The sequence below is a fragment of the Lactuca virosa genome, chromosome 3, assembly GCF_052849685.1.
Source record: "Lactuca virosa cultivar CGN04683 chromosome 3, Lactuca_virosa_CGN04683_v6, whole genome shotgun sequence".
Lineage (NCBI taxonomy): Eukaryota > Viridiplantae > Streptophyta > Magnoliopsida > Asterales > Asteraceae > Lactuca > Lactuca virosa.
The window spans coordinates 206,027,272-206,036,081 of record NC_136428.1 but is presented as its reverse complement, the minus strand read 5'-3'; the positions used below and the strand labels follow the sequence as shown (position 1 = coordinate 206,036,081).

Below are 8,810 nucleotides of genomic sequence, written 5' to 3'. Positions count from 1 at the left end.
CGTATATATGATTATATTTCACTTTGTAAAATCGTGATCATAAGATCTTCAAAATCATTTTAAAACATACAAAATATATATTAATCCACCGGTTAATCACTCGGTCAACAATAAATAGTTTAAAACATAAAATTTACAAATCCAATATATCATTTAATGATAAACAATTCAAGAGTAGTACTTATCTAATTCAATAAAAAAATTATATTTTAAAAAATAATAATAATAACGATGCTATGATCCTATGTTCAGATCGTACCGTGTTCTTATCGAAAAACCATTCAAATAAGATCGAAGTCAATTTACTATGTGGGATCATAGGATCGTACAATTCTACGAACAATTTCATAAATTTAACAACCTTGGTATCTGTCAAATAAACTTTGTAAATTTTTTTTCCGTAGAATCTATCTTTCCTAAAATGATGATATAATTTTTATAAAATATATTTTTCTTTAAAGATTTTTGGTAGAAAAATCACTCATTAGACAATATATGGAAAAATAAAGTGATGAATATTCAAAATATGATATTTTATAATGTATTATTATTAATATCATTCTAAGTGACTAGCTAATATACAATTATCATAAATTAAACTGTAACACTAAATGTCGTTCCATAAAAAAAGAGTGAGTGTAATTGATTTATTTTGATGGCATGTTCTATAGGTCATTAAAAATAATTCAAGTTATACGTGTAATTAAAACATACAATGAATATGAGATGTCTGTCATTTTCCAAAACGATCACTAATGATTTTGTTAAAATAATTTATGTTGCTAAATATTAATTATTAAAAAAAAAGTGTAGGAGGGTCACGTGCGGGATGTAGCAAACAGTGTCCATAATTTCACAGACATTGAGGATATATCTTCTATTTAAAGATTTCTTTGCTGTTAAGTATTTTACACTTTGGGAAAGAGGAATCATCACTCTCATTTCACACCTTTATCTTTTTTTACAGCTTAAACATCTTACTTTTGTCTGTTTTACAAAATCCAACACAGATGCGTCTTTCAACCCTATGACAGTTTTTCTTATTCTTTTTTTTTTTTTTTCATAAACTTTAATACAGATAACCTTATGACAGTTTTTCTTATTTTTCATTTTTTCATAAATTTTAATGAGGATATTAAAACCAAAAGATATGAGAATTTACATCCAAAGGAAAGGCAAACAGACGATAGGGTGCATCACTTACAAAACTAACTGTGAAAAATGATATATACAGATTTTGGGATGTTAACATTATTATGTATGGTTTGTTTGATTCTATTAAGAAGTTATATAGCCTCTGACGCAAAGAAAGCAATGTATCAAATAAGAATGGTATAAACACATGTTGATTTTTCATATATGTTCAGTTTTTTCTTATTTGGCTACTTGTTAAAAAAGTAAGCATACAGTTTAGCATTATGACTGCCAATATATATCCTTAGAGCATCTATATTAGAAGCTTTTTTAGGCTATATTTGGCATTAGGGTCGATCCGGAACCAGTTGGTACCAAATAGGTTTACCAGGTCTGGTTATTGGGTTTTAGTATCCCCAATTTTGGTTATCGGTTATATTGGTTTTGGGGCTTAACGGGTACCGGGTATGCTGGTTCTAAGAATCAGAACCAGAAGTTCAAAAAGCCTTCTTTTTTCCTTGATCACATACAATAACCTTGAATCAATATGGCAACACCAACATTAAACAAAAAAAATCCCTATGTTCTACTCGACCTCATGTGTTCGTTCCCTCCTTTGTTGACTAACGTTCACAACAAAAAACCAGTACTCCCTTGAAGGTAGGATTGTCCCTATAGTCTCCACCAATGGATGCATTACAATGTTTGTCGCTTACATTTATGTAGAGAAAATAACAAATAGTTTAACAATGAAGAAACTCAAATAAGCACACTCAATTTTTTTTTCAATAACAATGAAGAAACTCAAATGAATGTTGTATTAAACTATGAATAAGATTCCTAAACATATATATTAATTTGTGAATTGTGATTTTTTTAATCTAGATATGATTTTTGGAGCTTGCTACGGTGAAATGTAGATTTAGAGATTGAAGTTATTGAAACAAAATGCACCCAAATTGTATGATGAAATATTTCATTAGATCTGTAGGCTTTTAAGCTATGAATTCATGATTTTTTATAAATTTTAACCTGTGAATACATGATTTTATAATATATTTTTTCCTATTAAACCGTGCATGATGGATGAATTAATAATTATTTATGTGTAAATATCAATTATACATGTATCAATGTTTTGTAATAATTCTTTGAGAACGTATACATTTGTTTGTGTTGTATAAATATTATGCATGTTTCATTAATTTTGTATGAAACTATAAATGGTGTGTAAATGGTTTTATTAAGTTGTGAATGTGCTTATTAAACCATGACTACGAGCATTAAAATGACAACATATGGTAGCTGGCTATGATGATTAAGGGCGGCGGTAGTTGGTATCTGCGTGTGGTAGTCGGTGGTTAGGGTGGTAGAGTTTTTTTTAAATGAAAGACTAAAATCTATGTTGCAATTTACAAATGGTAGAAGTACAAATATACCCTTAATGATAAAAAAAATGTTACTAGACTTTTTAACATTTTTGGTTCCTATTTGAACCATTCCATCCCCCCCCCCCCCCCCCCCACCTCCTCACACTCTCACACACACATATATATATATATATATATATATATATATATATATATATATATATATATATATATATATATATATATATATATATATATATATATATATATACATTTGATATGTTATAATATTTGTCAACAACAGTTACAAGATAGACACCTCATGGTCTAACAATTTGGAAATGCTTGTTGAAGGTATAAGTATTTCGACGTTCTAACCGACTTTCTATATTATTTATATGTGTTTATCGTTACATGAAGAGATTGACACAAATTGACGTACAAGCCAACTTGTTTGGTAATAAATGTGTCTGATTTTATAATAAAATCATCGAGAAGTGCAATATGTAGGTAGGAAATTATTTTTGTTGCTAACCGAAGAGGAGATGAAATTGTACTTTGAGGATTTGTTCGATAATGAGGATATTGGCAAGCATTAATGTCTAGAAAGAGCAAATTCATAATTGGTAAGATTGTTTTTAGCTTTAATATATTTAGTCGAATCGTAATATGAAGTGGTCGATGGCGTTTTTTAATAAATGCTATAGATTTATGAGTGTTTTTCGAGCATTTGGGTGTAGTTATGATCAAAAATTCTAGATTTGAAAAACTTAAGTTGTTATTAACATTTATCACTAATGATGATTATACTTGTGATCACTAAACTTTTAAGCGAATAACATAATTATATAAAAGATAAAAAAATTCAGACTAATGTTATTTATTGTTTTCTAAATATAATAAAAGATTAACTAAATTTCAAGTATGGCATAATAGCATTAACTTCGTAAATGGTATTTGCAAAATTGATAGCCATCTACGAATAATTACGACATTTGAGAAATTGTGATGTGGAAACTAAAACAATGTTGTTTTGCAAGCATTCTAAATATTTTTCGTAGTTGGTAACTACAAAAAAAAAAAAAAAAAAAAAAGACAATGTCAATGTATTTGAAGTTTTTTTTTTTTTTTTGTTCGTAATGTTCAAAAACTATTTCCACATAAAAAATAATCTTAATATTGAAGTTTTGATCTATACAAGTAACAAAAAAATATATTAAAAATTAAAATTTATTAACCTTTCTAGGATGGAGATGAAGATTTTGCGATGACATATGTGAAATCCTCAGTGCCGTATAAACAAATTTAAAAAAAAAAGAAAAAAAATTGGCTACAGAGTATTTAAAAACCATTTTCATAGCAAAAGGAAAAAAGAAGATATTTTAGTTTTGACTTGCAAAACTGATAAAAAAAATTCTCACTATTTTTTAAAAGATTTATTAGATGGATATGATGATTTGGTAGTTGTTATTTGCAAAATCCTCAACTCCATCTAAGAAATCCTTTGAACTATAAAATATTTCACAAGATTTGTCATTTTCTAATGTTTATTTTTGTTGTTAAAATAGTTTTTATTTTTTTTAATTTTTTTTATAATAAAAAACTTTAAACAAATTGTTTTTAATTTCCACAAATTAAACTTGAATTTTGTTGGATAAAACTTGAACTTTCATAAATCTGTATAATTATTTTTTAGATTTTTTTTCAAATTGACGTCGTTTTAGTTTTTACGTCGCAATTTCTCAGATGAAGTCGTGATTTCACAAAAACTTTCATATGTGAAATTGACGACTATTTCCAAGATTTTGGCTAAACTTTGATTATTTTTATAATGTTTGTATTAAGATTAGTCTAATATTCCCATTAAACGAATTCATTTTTTAGTCTTCCGTTCAAAAAATTTTAACGAAATAGGTCATGATTACAGAAAGAAAAAGAATATATATGCACTACCCATAAACATACCAACATTTATGAGTATCAGATGCAAAAATCCAATATGCTTTTGGGAGAGTGATCTACAGAGAATGTTATCTACTTGGTTCGTCTATTTGAATGTTTTTTCTATGCTTCGAGTCTTAGAATAAATGTTCATAAATCCAATCTTTTTGGTATAGGGGTCGATTTTGGTGAGGTTATGTCTGTTGCTACGATGACTAGTTGTAGACCTGCTAACTTCCTTTTTCTTACCTGCTAAACTTCTTTTTCCTTATCTGGGTTTACCTATGGGTGTTAGTATGTCGTTGATTAAAAGTTGGAAGTCGATAATTGACAAGTTTCAGAAAAAACTATCAAGTTGGAAAGCAAATATGTTATCTATCAGTGGTAGATCAGTTTTGATCACTTGGTTTGTTAGGTAACTACTATATGTCTTTTTTTTTCTTTTTTGATATTTGGTTATGTGATATTCCTTTAAAATATTGTTTTTCTCGTTTGTTTTATCTAGAGCAAAACCGTGATTGTTCTATAGCGGATAGATGGGAAGATGGTGGTATTGGCTTTGGAATCGTAATTTTGAAGGTGGAGCTTTACAAAGTCAATTTGAAGACTTATTGTTGTTGATTCGATCCTTTCAACCGAACCTAGAGGAAGACTATTGGCATTGAATCTCTATTTCACAGTGAATGAAGTTAGAAAGCATATTGATAATGAGTCCTTTCAACCGAACCTAGAGGAAGACGATTGGAGATTGTTAATAGATCTTTTACCTATAGGTGGAATCTTAGCATCAAAGGTTTTGATATCCCTTCGTTGCTTTGCCCGTTATGTGATAACGTTATGTGATAACCAGGTGGAAAATTAGGATCATGTGTTCTTATTATACGAAGAAGTTTATGTTATATGACAAAGGGTGTTTAGATGGGTGGATTTGGTGCTTCCGAGTGCGGATATACTACATAGACGTGACAAAAATTGACATGACACGAAACCCGACATGAATGACACGAAATAAACGGGTTTGGGTAAGATATATTAACTCGTTTAAATAAACGGGTTGATACGGCACTACATGAAAATTAAACGGGTAAGGTTAGGGTTGAGAATTCCAACTCGAAAATGACCCGTTTATTATATTCATGATTTTTGAATTCTTTAAATAAACTAGAAAGATACAAAATCAAAACAATAATTAAAAGAAAACCTTTGGATTTAATCGTTTTGTAATGTTGAAATGACTTAGACATCTAGATCAAAACATCATTTTCAGTTTTTTTGTTCTCTTATAAACTACACAGTCCCTTTGATCACTCTCTCATCCTCATGATCTTATCTTCCGCCTTCCGAGCTCTTACTCTTTTAATCTTGTCATCTGAATTTGCTACGACTTCGTTTACTCCGCCTCCAAACTATTAGTTTTTCCTTTCCGTCTACCCAACTCCTACTATTTCAACATGCTCAATCTTTTAACCTCAGATGACATGACATATTTCAAGGTATACCCCTAACACGAAAATAAACGGTTTGACATGACACGTTAGTTAAATGGGTCGGGTTAGGGTCAAACACTTTCAGCCCGTTTAGTGTTTTGACACGACATGAACCCGACACGATTGACAACTCTAATACTACATGATCTATTTTTTTTGTTGGATACAATTTTGATCTCGGGTAATAAAAAGACGGTTTTGGAGACTATTATTCAAACGACATTATGAGTGATTTAGAGATATCATAATGGTATCATTCACTGGCGAATGTAGAACGTAAAACCACATGATTTACTATTTAAATGTAACTGATGGAAAATTAAAAAAATCAAACAATACTAGTTGCGGGTTCGGATCGGATCGAGTCGTATAAGCCAAAAAAAATATTTAAAATTCTTACAAGTGTATCCGACAAGGTCTTATATCTTGATATATGTTTACAATTGTATCATTACTAATGACGGAGGGGCGAACGACGACTGCTGGTGGAGACATCCGCGCACCTAAGATGTCGATTGGCAATTGAGATGACTGATGGGCTGATAGTAATCTCTCAGTAATTCTAAGGCTTGGAGAGGAAACATCGTTTTGCCTTCACACAATCATTGTTTTTTTGTTTTTTTATTTTATTTTAAATTTAAGTTGTATTGGGCTACTTATATTAGATTGAGCTATTAAAATGTAAAGCATGGGATATAAAAATACATGTATTTTAGTTGTCTAAAATACTAGGGTACTTCACTAAGTTATTTAAGATGGGTCAATAATTTTAATTGTATATACCTTGTTATAAAATATAAAAAAAAATAGGTGGGTCAAGTCAACATAACCTCGCAACGGGTATCATTTTTGGAGACTCTAATCCACTTAAAAATCGGATTTTTTTTAAGATATAAATGTTTTTTCTTATAATTTGTTTAGTTCTAGAAATTTTAAAACTAAAACTAATTGCGTTGATTGGCTTAAAAACTCAATTACATTTTTTTTTTGTCCTTTCCAAAAAAAAAGTTAGTTGTTTGTAATTTCTAACTTATTCTTAGTTTGGTTTTAATATTATTTAGCTGTTAAAAAAAAGTAACTGATGCAAAAAAGACAGATGATTTTTTATGTTTACCGTTATTTAACTTTTAATATGAAGACGTCAATACGTTAACGAGCACTATGTAATTTATTGTATAATTTATTAATACAAGCAACCATGAATGTAAGGGCAAGTAACACGAAGCAGTCTTTACAAAGTATTCAATGTAACAAATATTAATGGATTGGTCACGGGTCATGTTATCGAGGGAAAAAATGGAAATAGGTAATTAATAATGTAACCAAGCCTTGGTGGGTGGGGGATTGGTGTGCGTTTTGTTGCCTTTCGATCTTGATGCGTTTTGTTCATCCTCAACCAACTCTCGTTTTTCTTATTTCAAAACCTCACTCCATCCAACATATATTAAAAAAACCATATAAACATATCCTATCGATTAAGGAATTTGCTTATATCCTATCGATTAAGGAATTTGCTTACTCATCAATCCGAGTTTATTTACTTTTATCAATATATAAAGTATAAGAATAGTGAGTATAAGCAATTTATATAAGAATTGTTGGTATAAGCAACGTGTTCTAAAAACAAAAAGTGGCATCTGACATGTCATATTATTCATGGTATTATAACATGGAAATGTTATATTATCCATGGTATTATAAAATAAAGGAAATTATATTATCCATGATATTATAACATCATTGTAGGAAATGATCATCATTTTATAACACCCATTAAATTTTATATCATCATATGTTTTTTATTATTTGTCGAGTTTTTGTTAATAACTATAATAAAAATATAATTTAATAAAATATGATATTTAAATAAAACATAATATTTAAATTAAACATAACTTATAAATTAAAAAATATATATATTACAAGAAAAAAAAATACGATAAATTTAAAAACATAAACGATATTCCTAATTGTCCAAGTAAGAGGCCCGCATATTCACTTTCATCTCTCGTAGCATTTTTACATCTTCTCCGTGCGACATACCATCCTCACTAGACCTAAGAATTGCCAACCGATTCGTCATTTTTTCTCGCTTGTGTCGCTCCTTCTCCTCTCGTGCTTGGCTATGAAGGAAATCCAAGTGCTCATGTTCTAAATCAATTCTTTCTTTTAATAGTAAATAGTATGCCTCGAAATTCACTACAATTTCCTTCATATGCTTTGATTTTTTTTTTCAAATTCATTTGCATGTCTTGCAGCACGCTTCGCTTTGTCGTGTCCTACCGGTCGTCGTAGAGGGGAAATCTCTTTGATGTCATCTAGAATCTCATCGGTGTCGAATTTGAGGTAAATATGAGTCATTGTGTCAGAAACGTCGACCAAACTCAAATTTCGAGATCTCTTTGATTGAACATCTACCGATGTTGGTGTTTGATTCCATTTTGGATATCTTCTCAACATCTCCTGTGATTTATCAAACTCGAACACATGAACCATCTCGATGCAATATTGCTCTTTTGCGATTTTAAACAAATCAAAGTCGTTGGCACCATTCTGCTTTTCCGAATGAAGTTTGTTGTAGATCACAGTGGATTTCATGCACCTCCTATTAATTTGAGTCTATTTAAAACTAAGTATATTGCAAATGCGGTGTGTCTTTTTCTTCAAAATAATGTGAAATTTTGCGAGCACCACTTCCCAATAAGCAACTTTCTTCATTCCATTTCCTTGACATTCATTTTTTCAAGTCTCACTTCGTTGATATTCATTTTTGAAGTCTCACACCACGCTACCGCTAAAGTGTACTCCTCATCCGGTGTCTGTCATTATGAAATTTCATCATTTTCCATCCCAACATCTTTCCCTTTCCTTTTCCCAT

At 29.8% G+C, this 8,810-nt stretch overlaps 1 long non-coding RNA gene across 1 annotated transcript; it reads left to right on the top strand.

Moving 5' to 3' along the window:
• Window positions 1-4,496: 4,496 nt before the first annotated feature.
• Window positions 4,497-5,364, top strand: LOC145162810 (uncharacterized). The gene is made up of 2 exons (XR_013739349.1): window positions 4,497-4,860; window positions 4,951-5,364. It is a non-coding gene; the product is annotated as an uncharacterized LOC145162810 (long non-coding RNA).
• Window positions 5,365-8,810: the final 3,446 nt, after the last annotated feature.